The sequence below is a fragment of the Pongo pygmaeus genome, chromosome 17 (assembly GCF_028885625.2).
Source record: "Pongo pygmaeus isolate AG05252 chromosome 17, NHGRI_mPonPyg2-v2.0_pri, whole genome shotgun sequence".
NCBI lineage: Eukaryota > Metazoa > Chordata > Mammalia > Primates > Hominidae > Pongo > Pongo pygmaeus.
Window position 1 is genome coordinate 29,582,772 of NC_072390.2, and position 21,617 is coordinate 29,604,388.

At 43.5% G+C, this 21,617-nt stretch overlaps 1 protein-coding gene across 2 annotated transcripts in view; it reads left to right on the top strand.

The window, feature by feature from the left end:
- The first annotated feature begins 13,368 nt into the window (after positions 1 to 13,368).
- The window catches only part of EPB41L3 (erythrocyte membrane protein band 4.1 like 3), a 237,001-nt gene continuing 228,752 nt past the window's right edge, over positions 13,369 to 21,617 (top strand). The window contains exon 1 of one of the 2 annotated variants that reach the window (XM_054460556.2): positions 13,369 to 13,656. The gene's annotated coding sequence lies outside the window, so the exon portion shown is untranslated. The remainder of the gene's footprint in view (positions 13,657 to 21,617) is intronic. The other variant, XM_063653422.1, reaches the window with a different exon arrangement.

The window sequence follows — 21,617 nt, forward strand, 5'->3', positions numbered from 1 at the left end:
GCTGCGTGTTCTCATCAGTCGCTGCTGGAGGGAGAAGAGCACCCAAGGAGAAACAAAACAAAACAAACAAAACAAAACAAAACACCTTAGCATAGTCCACTTTGCTGCTTAACTCAGAAAGTTTCAAGCAAGGATTGCACAACAATGTAAATGTACTTAATGCCACTAGGCTGTACATGTAAAGTGGGTAAGATGGTAAATATGTATATTATGCCACAATAAAAAAGTAGGGGAGATTGCTCAAGCTGCAGTGAAGAAAAACTACTCCAACTCTGCTCTCAGCTGCCTAAATCAAGACAACGATCAGGGTTAGGCAGGTAGAATGTGGCAAACTACATTTGACATGGCCTGATCTCAGCCAACAGGAATCCATACTCGGGCAATAAAATGGATATATACTTGTACTTCGAACAGAAGATTATTTTAATCACTATATCTGCAGGTGTTGTGAAAACAATCAAATAATGAATGACAGACTTTTGCACCCTGGACTGCCCTTGATTTACTGAGGAGCTGACCTAAGCTAACACTTTGTAAGAGTATTGCTTAGCTTCCATGTTTGACTGCAACATTTGGTGAGGCTTCGTGGACTGCTTGGACTCATACTCAGACCTCAGTTTGCAGAGTCAGTATTTCAGCACTTGAGCCCTCGAGAAACAGGATCTAAGAATCAGAACCATGGTTGTTGGCTTTTTTTTTCCAAAAAGTAAAAATTAGACTTTTTGAACAGCAAAATGTTCACAATACTTATTAAATGAAAATAATCAGGTTACCACGCAGTACATACAGTAAGGTTTTATTTTTATATTTAAAAATATATACAAGAATAAGATTGTCAAAAATTCCAAACAGCAAATTTGACAGTGGGTGGGATAATCTGGGGATGGGGATGTGGGAAGCTGTGGAATAATATAAAGGCTTATTTTAAATAAAAACATGGGACTTAACAAATAGCAAATAAATTGGCTTTTAATATAAAATAGTTCTATACAGCTAAATTTAGCCTTTGAAGGATAAACCAGCAAACAACCGAGGACATTAATTATATTCCAATCTTCTAACCAAAATAGGTATGGGTTTGAGTCACTAAATTAAGGTGTTATTTTATATACAAAAGCCTTTTCAAAACTCAGTAAAGCAGGTAGCTAAGTCATGCCCTGTTCTGAGAGAAACTGGAAACTATTGTTATAAAGCAGAGGTTAATTTTCTTCAGTGTTCACTGTGAAGCCTACATACATATATATACATACTTTTTTGTGATGGGGTCTCACTATGTTGCCCAGGCTGGTCTCAAATTTCGGGGCTCAAGGGATCCTCTGCCTCAGCCTCTAAAAGTGCTGGGATTACAGGTGTGAGCCACCACGCCCAGCCCATATGTATACATTTCATAAAAAACAACAATAGTAACAACAATAAAAACAGAACAACTATCCAGGATATGATATACCTATATTTTAAAAATACTCAATTATTTTGCCCAATTATAATGTAAATAATCACATATCCAAATCATGGCCATTAGTATATTATTAGAGAAGCCATTCCAACATAACAAGCTACCTTGACCTAAGTGTCATAATGGTTTATTCTAAATGTCGTGAACCAGAAAATAATAAATACGCTGTAATAAATGATGGACTAGTTACAGAAAATAATGACAGAAATGCTTTTAGCCTAAAAAGAGACATTGCAACCATAAACAGCCAAGGTTTGAGTAGAAACAAATGTTCTTTTCACTATTCTTTCTATTCGTGTAATGGATTTATTCACTTAAAGAAAAAAGAGACCAAAAACATAGGTAGCTAATGTTAATTTAGGCATTTTTTTTCTGTACCAGTCAAGAAGTTGGCAATTTCTCTATGGCAATGTTCCTAATAAATATATTTGTTCTCTATGGCAATGTTCCTAATAAATATATTTGGATGATGACAAAAATTATCTGAAAAAAGGAACAAAATGGCTCTTCTCTCTTTGTTAATTATCAGAGATTTTCCAGGTCCTTCTTCTATTTTTCTATCAAAAGAAGTGCCAAATTTGGGATACTGTGGGAGCCATCATTTTATGCCTGAACTGTGATGGAAAGGCAAAGAAAATGTCAAAAACAAAATCCATTACCACTCTGAATTGATATTTTAAAAAGTACAAATCTGGCACTTTTGATGCTGTTTATCATATCTTTCTTGATTAAAAAATGTAATTCTTAACTAATTATGTTAACCAGGAGGATTTTATTATTTTATCTATTATAATTATATAATACATATTACTAATATATACTACATATTACTAATATATAATACATATTACTAATATGTATTACATATTACTAATATAGAATATATATTACTAATATGTATTACATATTACTAATATGTAATACATATTACTAATATGTATTACATATTACTAATATGTAATACATATTACTAATATGTATTACATATTACTAATATGTAATACATATTACTAATATGTATTACATATTACTATATAATACATATTACTAATATGTATTATATAATTTAAATCAAGGAATAATTATCCAAAATGAGGAAAAAAATCTGTGACAAAAGTAGAATAAATTAATTCATTTTTTCAATAAAAGATATTTATTGATTGTAAGAATACCTTATAGTAACTAACATAGTTTACCAGGTGCTCGAAATTTTCTTAAGTGCTTTACTTATATGTGTTAGGTAGTCCTTGCATCGCTATAAAGAAACACCTGAGACTGGGTAATTTATAAAGAAAAGCGGTTTAATTGGCTCAGGGTTCTACAGGCTTTACAGGAAGCACGGTGCTGGCGTCTTAGCGTCTAGGGAGGCCTCAGGACGCTAAGATCACAGCGAAAAGTGAATGGGGAGCAGGCAAAACGGGGGAGAGCAGGAGAAAGAGAAAGAGGGTTGGGAGGAAGGACTGGAGCTTATGAGAACGCACCATCAGGAAGACAGCGCCAGGCAGTCTTGGGGATCTGCCGCCATGATCCAAACACCTCCCACCAGGCCCCACCTCCAGCACTGCGGATTACAATTCAGCGTGTAACTGGGCGGGACAAATATCCAAAGTATATCAACATACGAACTAAGCGAAGCCTCATAATTTTGTACTGTGGAAGGGGCCTGTCATTATCCCCACTCGACAGAAAAGGAAATCTAATGGTATGGGTACCACAGTGGTCCGTGTCGGCTGATAAGGAAGTTGACATACAGAGCTGCTGGTCACTTACCCCAGGTCAGAAAGACAGAGCTAGAACTAAACCCAGGCAGTCTCGCTCCAGAGCTGGTGTGATCGACCACAGTGTGCTACCTTCTCTCCAGGTGAAGGTCGTCTACCTGCTGTAGATAAAGGGGAGAACAAATTCTCACTGTCTCTGTCTTCACAGATCTTGCGGTCGTCTCAGGGAATGTCATGAATCGGTCACTACTGAGTGACCAGCACTGCGGTGGGAAAATATACAGGTTATGTGGAATTTAACTGAAATTGAGAGGTGCAAGGGGAGAGCCAGCTCCCCCTGAGAAGGTGAGTCAGCAATTTGGCTTGAGGAATAAAACAGGCCTTAGCAAAATGAAGAGATGGGAAAGAGGAATCCAGGCAGATAAAACAGCCTGTGAGAAGGCCTGGGGTAGAAAAGAGCTCTTTGCAATCACAGAACTCAGAGTGAGGCCGCGCTGGGGCCCGGTGAGGTGAGAGGAGATGAAGCTGCTAGGTAGGCAGGTGGCAGTCCCTGCCTGGGCTCCATTGTGAATTTATACATTGCATCTGTGGGGAATGGAAGGTCACTAAAATGTATCAAGTAAAAGAGGGACCTCTCTGGTTGGAAGGCGGAGGGCGAGACAGAAGGCAGCAGGGGTGGGGAATAGTCAGGAGGCTACTGATAGTCCAGGCAAGAGAAAACAAAGGACAGAAGAGGTGGGCATATTCAAAACATAATCTGAAGACAGATCTGGCCAAACCTGATAAGTCTCCAGGTGACTCAGGGCCCTACAGGAATCTTTGCTATGTGCACATAAATACAGGTTTTAAAGTTGAAACACTGGGAGAAATGTCCTTTTCTTATAGATTTTAAATTCTAGATTAGCTTTTAAAAATAAGCATTGTCCTTTTTATTGATCAATGATGTGGGAAATACGAGAACACTAACAAGTTTACTTAGAATCTGATGACTGAACAATTCTCTGGAGCAAATTCTTCCCTTTAAAGTGTCACGGATACACTATTTACTGAGGAAGCAACTCATAATTTAGTATCTTACAGTTCCAAAGAAACCCTTCATGTTTCTGGGATTCCTGTGTGATGCCTGCGTGATACCTGTCTCAAATCTCTTTTCACAACATCTCGGGTCTGGCAAAATCTTGCATCAGCCTCTTCCCCTGGGTACAATCCACCCCCCACAAACAACTACATCAAGCCAGGTAAGACAAGATCATAAAAGTGAGGGTTAGCTCAGAGATAGAGACTGACAAGATCTAGGAGCCACACAGTCGAGATTACAGGATACTATCACTACAGAAATCGGCTAGTCTTACTTTGACCTGAAGTGACCCCAACTGACTTCATAAGAGTATTATAAAGGTGCATTAAAAGGGTAATAATTCAACCCATGGATTATCCATTTTAGATCTATAAAATGACTGTTCAAGCAAAAAGTCCTCTGTCTGGCCCCTGTCTTGATGAGCTTTGCTTCTTCCCTTTCTTTCCTAAACATTAGTTAAAGGGAACTCAAGTGTCTGCTACCACAAAACCTCAGGGACCACCAGCAAGGGTAGAGTTCCTGAAATCAATCAAAGTGAAGGGTTAACACTGCATAATCAGCTACTCTTAGATGTCGGTGGGACCTGAATATATAGATACATGACTTTAAAGCCCCAGACAATACAAGGGGGCCAGTGAGTGCCAGGACCCAGCCAATTGTTTGCCCTAATACAAGATAACTTTGTACCTGCGGGGATTTATTTTCAGAAAAGACAGCCCTTTGGGTTATCAGTGACCCAAATCCCAAGTACACCTAAATCCCAAGTACAGTAAAGGATATGATCATCACCCATCACCTAACAAAACTGGAGGAGGCTCACACCAACAGAATCCAAGGTAATTGGAGAAAGTGGTTGCCTCTTTTGGAAAATGGGCTTCTGATCCTAGTTTCTAGCTGAATGAAGGATATTCAATGATCTCTTTTAGGAAAAATTAAAATGAACTCAATCTCAGTAAATGAAATATTGGCTAAAATACATGGATTTTCATGACCAAGAGCGTGGCTGTCATTTTAAAAGAGAATAACTCAGATTAACTTTCACTCCAGTTACCAGCATTGGCTTAAGGTGATACAGATGTCAACAGCTGCCAATTTACATGTATCAGTCTTAGGTTGTATTTTGAGTATTTCTTGCTTTGTAAAATTTGACAAAGAATTCACTTTTCAGATAATAAACTTCAGCTTACTGCTGAGGTTGCATGCATTGCTCCAGATCAGAAAATAACCTCACTGGTTTCGATCTCCTAGAGTGCTCTTTTCACAGGCTGGCATGCATCAAGCAAAGAGCAAGGAAACGTCAAGTACTAAATCTTTACAGTGACTTTACAATCTGCAGTTATGTGGAAGGCTTATTGATCAGTCACTGCTGTTTGATATTTTTCTGCAAAGGGCAGAGCTTACTCTGGAACTTTCTGGTATCAGCAACTTGGTTAAATTTTTATTTTAATTTAGGGACAATTTCAAAGAAACCATTCTGGGGCTAGTTCACGCCATGTCAAACGTAACACGTTCTGGAGTACAGAGAAATCACTGAGAGCTCAATTGTTTTAAAAAATAGAGTAGGACTTCACTTAGGGAGAAAGCAGGATTGTAGCATCTAGAGAAGGAGAAGGAGGAGGAAAAGGTGGAAGAGGAGGAGAGGCTTCACATTTGAGAGCACTTTAAAACTTCTGTCATTGCTCACCATAGGTAGCCGCATGAGGAAGACGATTGTGAGCTTCATAGTTTTCAAAGTCCTTTCACCAAATTATTTTATTTAATCCTACCTATTCCATAAGATACTCATTGCCATTCCCAACTCACATAAGGGAATTGAGACTCAGAGAGATTGGGCTGAGATCACACAGCTAATAAAGGAACAGCACGAGGCAAGAACTTAGGAGGCATTTCAAGAAATCTTAGGTTTATTTGACTTTTTGCTTAACATTCACACTTTTCAGTGCCAGCATAACAGCATCAGGAAGAAGAGATTTATGCTGCAAGGGTCAGTCTCCAGTTTGTGCACGGGTAGGCATTGGACACCAGCAATGAGCTTTGCCAGTCATTGTGTTAGCAGTGGTGGCTCCTTTGAGAAAACATGGAAAGGTCTTCCTCACAAAAGATCCTTAATGCATAAACCAGATAGCTATTTTTGCAGAATCTAAAGTTCATTTTGAAAGCTACACACTAATGAGATAAATTTAAAAGAAATAACTCTCTTTCCAACCACCTCAACATTCTGTTAAGGATGTGCTGAAAACCTTTAAAAGTTAGAATACCTAAAATTTTTATCACAGTTATATTTTTCATTCAATTCATTGAGCTTCATTGAAATATCCCAAATATATATCTATATATTTGGAGGGATTTATAGAAAATAAAAATAACTTTTGCAATTGCAAATATAAGTATCTTATGTGTTGTCACTAAGCACCGTCATTAAATAATTGTTAAGACTGGCCTCAGTGAAACTTGCTTTCTAAACAGTTTTCAAATGTGCACTCAGAGTCTTCCAAAGTATGCAGAATGAGGTACATTAAAAATGTGATGACTAATCGATGCTGAAAATTTGTCCAATGTGTATGAGTTTCCATTACATTTTATATAAATGTTTTCTGAGGACTTATGCCTTATAAAGGACCAAGTTGGACCTAGGTCTTTAATAATAAAAGAAGAGGCTTTATTTCCCTTGGTGAACTGAGTGGATGCCTTTAAAAAAAGAAGAAGGTACTAGATTTAAAATTTCCTGAGCCCCTTTAATGAGTTCTTTCTGCTTCTGTTTTCATAAGAGAAAAATATGTCTAAAGCTTGTGAACAGAATAGATGATTTTAGAGACTATGTTTGGAAATATTTCTAGGACTTTTGATTTTAATGCCTAATGGTACATAATTTGGTCTGACAAGTGGTTAATTGATGCCTGATAGCCCCTGTTTCCAGATTACTTACTCTAGTTCATAATCATCAAACACAATGAAGCTCAATGAGCTGAATGAAATGTGTTTTATTCTGTCTTTACATTTTTGATAGCCTTTTACTATACTCTGCCTTTAATGTGTGTGCAGAATTCCTTTCTGTGAAACTTTTCAGGTTAACACCATTTGGCCTCGGACTCTCAAGTCACATTGGCAACCATTTAGCATGGGTATATTTATAGTTACTCCTAAATACATTTCTGTATTTCTGTAATTTCATCCATTAATTTAACCAATATTTATTGAGGGTCTATTATATATCAGGCTCTGCAATAGGCACTGTGGAGTCAGCAGTAAACAAACTGGGCCAAACTCTCCCTTTTCATGGAGTTTATAATCAAGGCAGGAGGACAGGGAGGCTGCAGGCTATAACTGGATCAAGACAATATATAGTATGGTAGACTGTGATACATGCTATACAGAAAAGCCAAGCAGGTGAGGGAGAGAAGGTAAATCGGAAGGAGGGAGTGCAATACTAAATATGGTGCCCAGACAAGACTTCACTGAAAAAGACACGTTTGAGCAAAGACTTAAATGTGGTGAGGAAGGGAGATGTGAGGCTACATGGGGAAGAAAGTCCCAGGTAGAAGGAAGGGTAGGAAAGCCAGCATGCTGAGGAGGGGACAGGTGAAGAGCAGTAGAAGACAAGGTGAAAGAGGCAGATCGTTAGGATCTGCCCATGTGGACGCCGTTGAGCAAGGAAGTGAAATGATGTGGCATATTTTGAAAGTACTGTTCAGGCTACTGGACTGACAACTGTCTTTAGGAAAGTAAGGAAGGGGTGGTGCAGAGGATCAGTTAGGAGGCGATTACAAAAGTCCAGACAAGGCCAGGCACAGTGGTTCATGCCTGTAATCCTAGCATTTTGGGAGGCTGAGGCAGGTGGGTCACCTGAGGTCAGGAGTTCGAGACTATCCTGGCCAACACGGTGAAACCCTGTCTCTACTAAAAATTCAAAAATTAGCCTGGTGCAGTGGTGGGTGCCTGTAATCCCAGCTACTAGGGAGGCTGTGGCAGGAGAATCTCTCGAACCTGGGAAGCAAAGGTTGCAATGAGTCGAGATTTCACCATTGCACTCCAGCCCGAGCGACAGAGTGAGACCCTGTCAAAAAAAAAAAAGTCCAGACAAGAGGTGATGTTGGCAAGGGAAGTCATGGTGGAGATGGTAGAAAGGGTTGAATTCCGGGCCTATCTGAAGGTAGAGCAAACAGAATTTGCTATAGATTGGGTACAGGATGTGAGAGAAAGGTTATGAAGGATAATTTCAGGATTTTGACCTGAACAACTGCAAGGACAGCAAAGTCATTTTACTGAGTGGGTGTGGTCAGAAGCTGAGGAGGCAGCAGCAGAACCAGGGGCCAAGGAGACATGTCACAGAGGCTGTGGTGGAGCCAAAAGCCCAGGGGCAGGAGGATCAAAGGTGCAGCAATCAGGGCAAGAGTGAGGAGGCGGCTGATGTCGTCAGAGATTGTTATATAAGGCCAGATGGAGCAAATAAGTCAATATACTCAAGATAATGGGAGTCAGGTTTCTCTCTGTTTGTTAGAGAAGAGATTTACAAATATAGAAAGGAGAAAGGCTAAAAAGAATCCTGATGTGTTGGCTTGGAATGGAAGGTATTGATTTGAATCCACAATATACTGATAGTCATAGAGATATAGAGGTACACATATATTTATAGATGGATATAGATACAGATATCCACACATGTAGTAACAAACATAAATGTGTATGTGTGGTTGTGTGTGACCCTGTATTATTTATTTCCTGTGTCCGCTGAAAGGGCCTAAAAGTCTGACACCCCAGCAGTAGTAGCCAACCAAGGGCCCAGATCTGGTTTTTAAATGCCATCTTCCACTGAGAGGAATGAGGCCTCTTTGGAGAGTGGGCTGATTTCAGGGCAGGGGCAGGGAAGGTACAAAATGAGCCTGGAACATCTTAATGTGCCAGAAAGTAAGCGGTTGCTCAAAGAACAATGGGAACATGTCAGAGGGACCTAAGAGCCAGCTTGAGGAGACACCCACTTGCAAAATCTGGGACAATTTGGGTATCAAAATAAATAATGAAAGTAATGGAATGCAACCCATAGAATAGACTAGAAAACCATAAGCCTAGACTACAATAAGTAAATAAGTGCAGGGAAGGGCAAGGTATTCTTTATGGAAGGATGCCGACTAATAAATGCCAAAAAAAAAAAAAAAAAAAACCAAAGGTGCAAATGGACAATTGTCATTTGGCAGCCATCACAGTGGTGACTGATTTAGGCAGGTGCTATCAATGCCCGCCAATACTGGCAGTGTGAAGTTTCAATGTGGACAGAATATGGGTGTAACCTCAGAGCATATTCTACAAAATACTTATTAATTACCAGTGGGAAAATGGTGACTTCGTAATGGAGAATCCCAGTATCCACTAATTCAGATGTTAAAAGTTAACATCATAATGGTGGTTCTGTTAAACTGATACCACATGCCTTTTAATGTCATGCACTCTCAGCAGTAAAGTATCATTTCTTTGATGTTCTTGATAAGGATGTATGGCCTGGATCAGATATGAAGAAACAGTTGATGTACCCAAGTTGAGCAACAGCTTACAGAATGAAAGGTATATGTTTTTAAAGCCATGAAGATCATGAAAGTTGGGGAACAAACTGAAAAATTGTAGCAGATTAAAGGAGAATAATAAGACATGTCAGCTAAATGTAATATGTGATCCTATGCTGGATTCTGGACCAGAAAGAAAAACAGACATTCAGGAGAAAGTTGGCAAAATTTGAAGAGATTCTATGGATTTGTGGATGGTGTTATCTCAATGTTGTATTATGCTCATGTAAGAGAGAATCCTGGTTTGAGGGAAATACATACACTGAAGTACTTAAGGGCGATGGAGCAGCATGTCTGTACCTGCTCTTAACTGATTCAGAAAAAGGAATATTAATCATGAGTATCTAGCTACCTATCTAGATATATCTAGAGATATATCAAATATAAAATAATAAAAACTAGGAAAACTAGAAGAGACATATTGAATTTCTTCACACCATTTTCCCCTATTTTTTAAGTTTAAATGATTTCCAAATAATTTTTTTAAATGGACCTCATTAGTCATTTAGTCTAATCTCCTTTTACAGAAACGAAAACATTAAAGGACAAAACTAGGACTCCTCCACAAAGTTATGCACAAACTGTAACATATGAAGATACATGAGTTTTAGTTCTCAGGAAACTCAGTGAGTATCAAGAGTGTGATTTGCCCATTCAAAAGCTACACTGACAGCAGCATGTTGAACTGACGTGTTTTGCTAGGAGGACTGCCGGGCTGAAGCAGTGTGTTTATATTTTAAGGAGGTCAGAGGCAATTTGGAGGATAAGAGATGAGGAAAGATTGTGAAAGCAGATCATGTGAGGAGAGACCAACGGGACAGGTCATGTTTAGCCTCAACAAAAGAAGTCATGCAGAGCATCTGTCATTTGTTTTAAACAATTTGGAATGCTTTTTTGTGAAACACGGTTTACACATTTGGAGGACCACCATGAATAGAAACAGAACCAACTGGTAAAAAGGGTAGTGAGACACATTTTACCTTCAACTATGGAAAACGAAATTCCATAGTTTCATAGTTGACTATGTTCAACTATGAAATAGAAGACTATTCAGGGGTAATGAGACTTTCTTTTTTTTTTTTTTTTTTTTTTTTGGTAGAGGTTGGGTGGCGAGGGGGTGAGGTCTCACTTTCTTGCTCAGGCTGGTCTCAAACTCCTGGGCTCAAGTGATCCTCCTACCTCAGCCTCCCAAAGTGCTGTGAGCCATGACACCTGGCCTGAAGGTAATGATTCTTATCACAGGGAATGCATAGGCAAGAGGGGCATTTGGTGGAAATAGTCTAGTGGCAACAAGTTGGAAGTGATAGGTGACCTTTAAGCCCCTTTTAAACACAGTTTATAATAGTAACTACTATTTACTGAATGCTTACTATACGTAGAGCACTGCAGATGTATTATCTCAGTCAGCCCTTACCACAGCTCAGACAGGTAGACACCCTTATCTTCTTTCCGCATATAAAGAAAATGTTTACATAAAGTGTCCCACATGCAAATTCAGCAAAACACACACAGAGGTGTTGGAGAAGCTGTTCCAGGTCTCAGTTTCTACACTGACTGCCTTCACATTCTCTTTTGTCTTCTTCAGAATCTTCAGCCACAGGGGCTCCAGTGTCCACTGATTTCTCCCACTGTCAACAGACTCTCCCTTTTTCTCTTCCAGTCCTTTCTCATTCCTCCCTCTTTCCTACATCATACTTTCTCATTCACACCAGTCTTCAAGCTCTGTCTCTAATATGAAGGAACATTGTTTTCCTGAGGAAGAACTTTTTCATCACTTCTATGCTTGGCACAGCACTCCCAGAAATAAATCCATCTTGTCTAGTTGTGCCTCACCTGGCTACCAACATAACAGACACATATCTAGTTTAATAGTCACTACTACCCCCATTACCCACCCTTCTGCCCCTATTTTTTATCAGCTATTCCTCCAGTTATTGAATCAATCTGGACTTAAACTTGAGCAAGCCACACCTTCATTCTACTCATTGTTTTACCTAATTCAGTTCAAAGTGCGATTCATAAGCAAACATTTGCCTGGGGTATTGAAATATATTACTGTGAATGCTTTGCCACTAGACTGCTGTCTTCAGGAGTTTCAAGAGGAAAGGCGAGGACTAGCTTGCCTCTTTTGAGAGTGGCCAGAGTAAGCACTTGGCTGCAGTGAAAAAAGTTTGCTTTTAATTTCCAAAGTGGACCCAAGATGATAGGGTCTCATGGAACAAAATCTTTGCTTTGATGCAAGGAACCAGTGCTATATAGCAGTCTTCCAAATTACTTAGCAACAGTTGACAGGGTGTGGCTTCTTGACTGGTGCCAACTGTTTCCAATATGCCCTTGTATAAAGCCACCTCTGACTTCCTATAGAAAGTCTCTTTCCTCTGCCTCAGCCTGCTGAGGATTCCACAAAACACAGCTAGATGTGAGCTGCATGTGCACACTCCAGTTTCACACTCCAGTTTCACGTAACAGTGCAACATCTGCACTCTCAAAACATAGCCATTTCCCTAATGGGCTATAAAATGTGCTATTTGGGCAGTTAATTTTGAAATGTTATTAAACTAATAGGCACTTGGCAATGTACCTCTTTCACATAGATACAACCAAGAGTCAGACGTTTCTGGTTGATTGGATGGCTTTCCAGACTTGTGATTGTCATATTTTATAGCTTTTCCTCCTCCAGAAGGCTTTACCAAATAAGTTTTCCAGAAAGCACACCTCTAGGAGCTACTAGGAGGCAGAGTGAGTGAAGAGTGGCCTGAGTGCCCAGGGACAGACTGTGCAGTGAACTCTTGTCCAGGTCTTTGGGGTAGAGGTGGAAGGGAAAAGAAAGATAATGTTCCTTTTGTTTACTTAGAAGGTCCAAGAGTTGTAGAAAGCACAGGTCTCATTTGTGTGTGCACGGGCATACATTCTCATGGCCTGGACTCACAGGCCACAGAATCAAGCAAACACGCATGTGACACGCTGAGCCTTCAGGCCTGGAAATCCCGTGGGCAGCAGTGGGGATGGCTTTGCAGGCGCTGGAACCCCAGGGTCCTCCGCTGCAGGGGTGCAGGCTGAGTGAGAAAAGGGTGCAAGCTGGGTCTGCTCTTCATATTTTGGCGCTTCATGTGAAGTTGGATGATGCTTAAATGCAACGGCCTCCAAGCCACCTTCTGGCCTACATCCCTAGCCTGCCGCTGTGACTGTGAAGTTAACTCTTCAGAGATTGCAAAAATTTAATACCAGCAAAAGAAACCAAGTTACCAGGTCCCCTTAAGGCACACGAACGGACATTTATCATAGCCTCTCCCTTCCCTCCAGTCCCTATCTACACAAAATTTTGTGTGTGTGTGTGTGTGTGTGTGTGTGTGTGTGTGTGTGTGTGTAATTCTTTCCCTGCTTGCAGAGCCCGCTGGCTATAAAGCCCAGGGAGGCCTGTAAGGAGAGCCATACTTCGCGAGCGCGCGGCTCGGAGGCGGGCTCAGGGCGGGGCAGAGCGCGGGGACCGCCCGGGTACCGGGCGCAGCCAACGAGCTGACGGGGAGGGCGGGCCGGCGAGGGCTGAGCGGCGCGGGCTGTCACAGGCGCCCGAAGCGCGCTGCAGGTGGCAACTTGGAGGTGCCGCCACCGCAGCTGCGGGAGAAGCCCGGGTCTGGTGGCCCCTTCCAGCCTCCAGGAGCTCTTTCCCGCCGCCGAGCCCGAGACTGGACCTCGGAGAATTCGAAGGAAAGAGCCCCTGCGGAGGGACCTGTGAGCAGCCCTACCTCTCTCTGCCCTTGCGCTACTTTTTTTCTCCAAGGAAGGTTGTGCCTACGGGCTGCGAACAAGCTCCGGGAGGGGCCCCAAAGGAAGGCTTCGGTGACCCAGGTGAGCGCCTTTCTCTTCCAGTGCCCTATCCTTCTTGGCAGCCGGGCGTAGGCTGGGAGCGCCGCCTAGCCCCGAGGGCAGGGGCGCGGGTGCGGGCCGCCTGCCCTTGGCTCGAGGTCGATGGGGGAGAAACCGAGGAAGGGGCGAGGCCGGCCCGACCGGGGGCTGCCTGGCCGGGTCCGCCCGGAAGCGGCAGGGACTCTCAGACGGGCACCTGGAGACTAGGGACGAGCAGAGAGGTGCTTTGAGAGGGACAGAGGGCTTGAGCCCTGTTTAAGCTGGCCGGGATCGACCGCCTGCGCGCTGTGTTGGAGCTGCCGCGGGAGCCGGGCGCGGCGCCTCTGTGAACCCCAGAGCTAGTGCGCGGGGCCCGGCGAGCGCACCAGTCTTCGGTCCCTCGGAGCCCAAGGCCCTGGAGGACGTCATCCCTCTCCGCTTGGGCAACTCCTCCTCCGTCCCCTCTTGCCTCCACCCCTCCGCGCCCGCCGTTTAGCCTATTCGGAGACTCTCTGCTTTTGCCAGCGCGCGCAGTGGTTGCTGCTGTCACTCCCGTCCCCGCCCTCGCCGGAGTTGGAGCGACCTGGGGTCTGGCTCCCTGGCCCCGGCCGCCTAGTTGTGGGCTGGACGCGAGTGGGGCTGGCCAGTTCTTTGCGAGGAGGGCAGGAGTTAGCGCGGGCTCTCTCTCTAGTGCTCCCTCCGAATCCGTCCCCGCCCCCCTGCAGCTCGAACCGCTAGCCCAGAGAGCGGAGTCTCAGAAGCAGATCTTGCTCGCCCTGGGGAAACGAGGAGGTGGGGGGGGGGGGGCTTTCGGGAAGGTGCGAACCTCGCAGATGAGGCCAGAACCTCCGCCTCCATCTCAGCGTTTCAGACCCTGCTTTCCTGCTTTCAAGTGGACAGTGGCTCTGACCTCCGCATTCCGGCTTGTGGCGTGGGGGGCGCTAGCGGCAGTGTGTGTGTGTGTGTGTGTGTGTGTGTGTGTGGTGTGTGTGTAAGGATGAGCGAGTGCGATCCTCCGGGAGGCAGAGGCGCAGGAGCCAGTTCCCCCAGCCCGGCGGAGCCGCAGGGACCGCCCCCCCTCGCCGCCAGCTGCGCGCAGCTGCACCCCGGCAACTCCGCGCTGCCGGCTCCTCTCCTCCCGCTCCAGCTCCCAGTTCCCCCCGACCAACCCGGCATCCCAGGATTAAAATCATCTGGCCAAAAGGTGCGGGTGGGGGATTGAGGCGCTCCCGAGGCGAATGAGGCTGTTTTTCAAAATTCGGGGAGCGCCCCTCGCCCGGCGTTGCATCTTCCGTGGCTCGGCTGTAAGGACCTGCGGTGGAGGCTTGACGCCCGCGCTCCAGAGAGGGCGTCACGTCACCCGAGAAGCCGACGCTGGGGGCTGCTGAGCCTCCGAACTCCTTTTGGCGCGTCCTGCTCAGAAGCCGGGGAGCTCCTGGTCGGCGGCTGGCGGGGGAGCGCGGCGCGGGAGGTGGGGTGGCCTGGCTGGTGCTGCGGGAGGGAGCCCCGGGCGCGTCAGGGGCTGCGTGCCGCGGCTGGAGGGCGCGCCGGGAGCTGCGGCGGACTCGGGGCACCCGAGTGGCGCTGGAAGTTGAGCTGGGGTCTGCAGGGCTCGGTGACCGCCCTGGCGCCGCCGCTGCGGATTCGGGAGCAGCAGCCACGCGGCGCGTTCGGCCGCCCCCTCTGCCCGCCGGCCGCGGCTTTCGCTTTCCTTCTGCAGAAGTGAAGCCGCCGCCTGGGCTCGCTCCGGCTGGCGACCTTTGCGCCAGAAAAGCCTGAGGTGCTGGAGGCGAAATCCTCCCGGGACCGAAGGGCGGCGTCCACAAGACGAGGAAAGGGAAGACGCCGGGCTCCGGCGGGTAGCGCAGTAGCGGGAGGGCGGCGCTGAGCGCCAAGGATCCCCGAGGCGAGGCGAGGCCAGGCGGACCCAACCCAGCCGGGAGGTGCTGCCCCCGCCCTGTCTTTCACAGGCACCTGGTGTTAGTTGCGGACCCCCGCCCCCGCCAGTCCGCAACTCCCGTGTAATTCGCTCTGAAGTGCATTGGATTAAGACTGGACCGGGAAAGGGCTGGAAGCCACTAAATGAATAAAAGTAGAAACGATGGTAAATCCCAAATCTAACTGTGGTTTAGATCTAAATTCCACTTGATTAGAAGCAGATTCTAACCCGGTAGAGCAGGGTCTATGTGGGATCTCCTATATCACATTCAAATAATGGCAGTTACTGACGGGCCCCGCAAGACTTGCCCCTCCCAGGCTGTAATTGTGCTGCCTTGGGGGGTATGGGCGGGGTGGGCTCGAGTGTGCCCATATCCTTACACATAATCTAGAACAAGGAAAGAGTCAAGTTCAGGTCGGTTCTGAAATGACCTTGGGAGTCTCCATCTTCACTTTCCCTTACTGGCCATAGGCAGTTCCCAGTTGGGTCAATTACAATTCAGACTTAGTGACACCAAGGGGTCAAAGAGCCTCTCTTGTAACATTAGTTAATAGTCTTCTTAGAATTTGTGGTAACCTTAGGAAGACATTCTCAGTACTGAGGAGCAGAGGTATAAAACCGAAAGTTTGCAGCTAGGCTATGACCTCTCAATCCCAATAATGGAAATACAGCTCTTAGTGGAATGTAAGTTATTGAGGGCAGGGTTCTTTCTCATTCTTTTATTCCCAGAGTCTGGCACTTAGTAGGTGTTCAACAAATGTTTGTGTAGACCAGGGTTTATAATTAAAGACATTGCACTGAAAATACATTTAATAATTTTTAGGTCAATCATTATTAAAATCAGAATATTAAACTAATTATATATCCCAAAGAGTTTAAAAATATAACTAAACCATGCACACTGGTCCTCATGAGTTATGTTTTTAAACTCTTTGGGATTGGTGAAATCACTTCAAATAAGAAGGCACTTAAGATATTGGAAATTTAGAAGTTACAGAGTGGTAGAGTTGCATGGTTAAAGTCCCTTTATAACAGTCTCTGGTTCAATACCTAGAGATACTGGGATCTCACTACTTTCAGAAGTGTTTGATTCCATTTTAGAGACATTTTGCATTTAAATGTTAGGAACATAGGGATGAACATGCCATGGTTCACATCTGCCCACATGAAGCTCACATTCTAGTTGGCAGGCCAAAAAGGAAGGAAGCGTTATGATTTTGATGCTCTTGTGTAGATACATGAGAAAGTTAAGGGATCTCAGCAAAGTGACCTCACACTTTGAACAGCAACAGCAAAGGAACTTCACAGAGGATGGGTCCTGTGGTCTAAATTTGAAGAGAAGTTCTCCTGGAGCACTGCATAAACAGACTAATGAGAAGTCCACGGAAGGTCAGCCTGCATAGCTTTCCCTTCCTTCCAGTTCCACCTTCTGAGCTGTAACACCCTGCCTTCTCTCTCTTCTACACACCCACCATTATTCTATTTAAGAGCAGTTTCCGTCTCTCTCTGTTTCGTCTTTTCTCCAGGCCAAAGAGCCACAGATTCTTCATGCTACCTCCAATCCCAAATTACCTAATTCTTACAATACACTGAACATTGGCATGCTTTCCTCTTGAGGAATTAGGGAGGGAGAAGCAAAAACTCAAGCAGAGCATGATTTTTGTAGGATTTTAAGTGAGGGCAAGTTGGCTGTGAATGGTTTATTAAAAAGATCCAGGAAGTGAGATGAGTCACAGTCCACTCTGGGCAACTACTTCCTTATCTGTAAGGAGAATAGTAATTTTCACCTACCACACTGTGAGAATTAATTTGTGACTTCAGAGTTATCTGAGTTACTTGGAAGCAAAGTGTGAGACCTAGCACATGGGAACATAGAATTTTCCAGTTCAGAGCTGGTTAATCAAGAATAGCAAGAAGCACAATTAGTAAGGAAATATGACTTTCATTGGAGAACTGCTAAAGAGGCTAGAGATTTTAAAAGGTATTGAAACCCGCTATTTATATTAAAGATTAAAAAATAAATGTGGCTATTAGAAAATGTGTATGAGTGGTCATTTTGTCAGGGAGTAGAGAAAACTGGAATGTAGCCACCAGATCACTGAAGAGATGAAAATAATTTGTTTTGTTTTCATGCACTTCAGTAGTATGTGAGGCTTTTATTTGGGGGGATTTGGTGTCATGATGATGTCTTGTAAAAAAGCAGGGCTGATTGATGTCTAGTGTGCATTCTGAAGTGCTAAGGGTCTCCTAGCCCAAAACTAATGCAAGCACCAATGTTCTAGTGGGATTGTGGGAAGAATTCCAGATGTGGGAGCTAAAAGGACACTGTCTTGGAATCCTAAATAATGAGAGAGTGAGCAGCAAGTTAAAAGCAGCGATGAGACAGGGGAAGGGCACTGAATATAATTGGGGCCGATTGGGTGCGATTTCAGCCAAGCAGCATAGATGAAGATCAGAATGGAGAAAAGACATGAATGGACAAAAAAAATGCATGGTAGAACTTACATTGGAGACTTTGAAATAAAAAGAGAGAGAAAGCTACCATTTCTTTGTGTGGTGGGAAAACAAGGGTGAATAAGAACTTGGACACCTCCCTTCTGAAGTTGGCTCATTGTATAAGCTCTCTGAGCCACCAAATCCTCATCAGTAAAATGGGGATAGGAATGCTTTATGGTGAGAAGTCAACAGAAGAACATATAAAACACCTAGAATGTGACCTGGCTTTTAGGTGAGCTGCTCTGGCAACAAGCTACTGGTTTTCTAGAACCAGGAGTGTCGGTTGGCTGGATGCATTATTGCCACATCTTTATTTTAACTCAGCCTTCATTAGAACTCTAGTCTCACATTTGAAACTGGCAAGGGGATATTTTACCCAGTTATTCCCCAGTCATCTCAAACTGAATATGTTTAAAAATTTCATTCATCAATTTCATACTTTCCTCCCTTACCGTAGGACCACCATGTCCTGAGTCACCTGCGTGGGAGACCTGGTCTTCATTTTTTTACACCTTTCTCTTCTCACATTGCTGCCTGACAGACACACACCACGGAAATGTCAGGGTCCCCGTGGTGGTAACTCCCACTGCCACTTCCTTTCTGTCAGATCCCCACCAGTCCTAGCTCTGGCTCTTGCTACCTCCTGCTTGGATTGTTGCAGTAATTATCCCAGCTCACTCTCATTCTGCCTTCCTAACTTCTGCTCCCAGTTCAGTTCTTTTACAGTGCTCCTTTGGTTGTATCACTCCCTGCTGCAAACCTCAAGCCACTTCTGTTTCCTAAAGTATGAGTGCAAACTCCTTTTGATTTGTATTCAAAGCCCTATGTTTGCTCTCCTGTATCTAAGTGTTCACATCTCCCGAGGACCCAACAGGAAATCCATGGCAACTCTCCCCAATTCCTATGCATGCCTTTAGGTTTGATTTCTCTGTCCTTCACTCACCCGATTTCTTTCAGCTGAAATGCCCTTCCTCCCCTTTCTTCACCTTGAAATCCTGCACTCAAACACCACCTCCCTTGTGATGTTTTTCTCGATAATTCTCAGAAGTTATCTCTCTCTCATCTTTCCTTCTGTAGCTCTTTGCTCCTTCTGCTCTCGTGGTACTTCTCATGTATTTATTCTTTGGTGTGTTTTACTGATTGAGAGCTATGACTTCATCCTATTCACCTTTGTATTCCCCAGTAAGGTTTGTCCGGAGTGGGGGTTCCACGGTAACTTGTCACTGAGAGGATGATTGTCTGGAGACATCTGAGGAGAGTTTATGACAGAAGAAAAGAAGAATGTTGTTCTAATCCCATGTCAAGTCAGTATGAGGAAGAAGTAGCCAGGCCTTGATGAGGTCTTTAAAGATAAAGTGGAAAAACAGGCAATTATCTGGAAACTTCAAAAACCACCCTCTACCCACATTGGCCTAATTTCATGGATAATCTATGCCTCGGTAGCTGGAAGAATCTGTAAAATTGACATTCTTCGTTATAGTGATGAGATTATAGTCATGTGAGCTAGACAGAGCTTTCAAAAGTAGAATAGAATGTGAAGAGTCTAGCTGATAGTGATTGGGCTGAAGGAAAAATGAGATATGCTGGACAAGACGCCCATATAGTACTAAATGCATTCCTAAATACATGAGCGAGGCCAGACGCCGTGGCTCACACCTGTAATCCCAGCAATTTCAGAGGCTGAGGTGGGATGATCATTTGAGGCCAAAGACCAGCCTGGGCAACAAATTGAGATGCTGTCTCCACAAAAAATTAAAAATTAGCCAGGCATGGTGGCACATGGCTGTGGTCCTAGCTTCTTGAGAGGCTGAGGCAGGAGGATCAGTTGAACCCAGGAGCTGAAGACTGCAATGAGCTATGATTGTGTGCCACTGCACTCCAGCCTGGGTGACAGAGCAAGACCCTTTCTTAAAAAAAAAAAAAAAAGTTTATTCATACTTTTAGAAGATTCAATTTATTATGGTCTCATACTTTTTTTTTTATTAAAAATGAAAACATTGCCTATAATCCTAGCACTTTGGGAGGCTGAGATGGGTGAATCACTAGAGGCCAGGAATTAGAGGCAAGCCTGGCCAACATAGTGAAACCCTGACTCCCCCACTCTACCAAAAAATACAAAAATTAGCCTTGTGTGATGGCTCATGCCTGTGATCCCAGTTACTTGGGAGGCTGAGGCGAGGCATGAGAATCGCTTGAACCTGGGAGGCAAAGGTTGCAGTGAGCCAAGATTGCACCACTGCAGTCCAGCCTGGGTGGCAGAGTAAGACTGTCTTAAAAAAAAGAATGAAAAGATAAAGCCATGTCATTCCTCATGTGTATACTATATATTTGGGGTCAGGTGAAGAAATAAATTATTATAAGAAGATGACCAGCTTCCATATTTCAGGAATAAAAATGCTTCCAAACTATTGAATATACAATAGCCTTCAAATTGAGAGGATAAATTCACCCTCATCAAATAGTTGTAAATAGTCCATTGCTCACTAGGAATGAGCAAAAAGAAAAATAAGCAGGCATGATCAAGTACTGAGGTTTTGAATAGTTAGGAATTAGATACTTTCACATAGTGTTAGAATTATGTACTGAAACCTCCTGAGTTATGAGAAATTGAATGGCTCTGAATGATCAAGAGCTGCTGTATCTATGTTGTATGGATTTTGACACATGGTATTTATAAAGTTTACACAAATATGTTACAAAATGGAGAAGATGTTGGCTATCCACTATGTGCAAACATTTGGTCACACGTGTGTGATTCATATCAAAATGCTGTTCCATACCCAGCTCATCTGCAGCTTACTAAGCCTCTCTTGGCCTCAGCTTTCTCATTGTCAAATAGAAATAACAGAATTCCCTGCGTCACATACAGGATGAAAAAAATTTAATGACGTCAGCTATGTGACTGTAGTTTATGAGTGAAAAAGTGAGATCGAATATTTTAGTTACTGGTCTGATAGTTTAAAAAAAATCAGCATTATGCCATACAAATCTCTCCATCTCTGTAACTCCTTCAGTATAAAGACCAACATGGAATACTCACAGGAACAAATTCAAATACAAACAAATGTTTAATCAGAGACTCATGTTCACCTTTAAGTAAAAAACATATTTCTTTCCCCCTAATAGTCACAGCATTCTTCAGAGCTAAAGAAGGAGACCAGGAGTCTGTGGGAGCAAAGATCATTTTGTGAAGCTAGAGGTCTGATTTAAAAGCAGTTGCTGCCACAGATTAAAACATATTTGCATTCTGCCTAAAATAGTTGTCTCTTTGAATGTTGGGTGCCTTTTTTAGGTTGCTTTGTGAATAATATGCACAAAATGAAAATGTTAAAAAAAAACATGTAGCCTGCAAACCCTAAAGAGCAGAATAAACATGGTGATACAATATAAAATGAGCAAGATTTCCTTACTATTAAGCTCACTGCATACTGGGACGCATAGCAACTGCTAGACTCACCCTGCTGCAGTTTCAGTACCAGTAGGTACTAGCTGACTATCTGGCGACAAGTCACCTAAGTTTGTTGAGTCT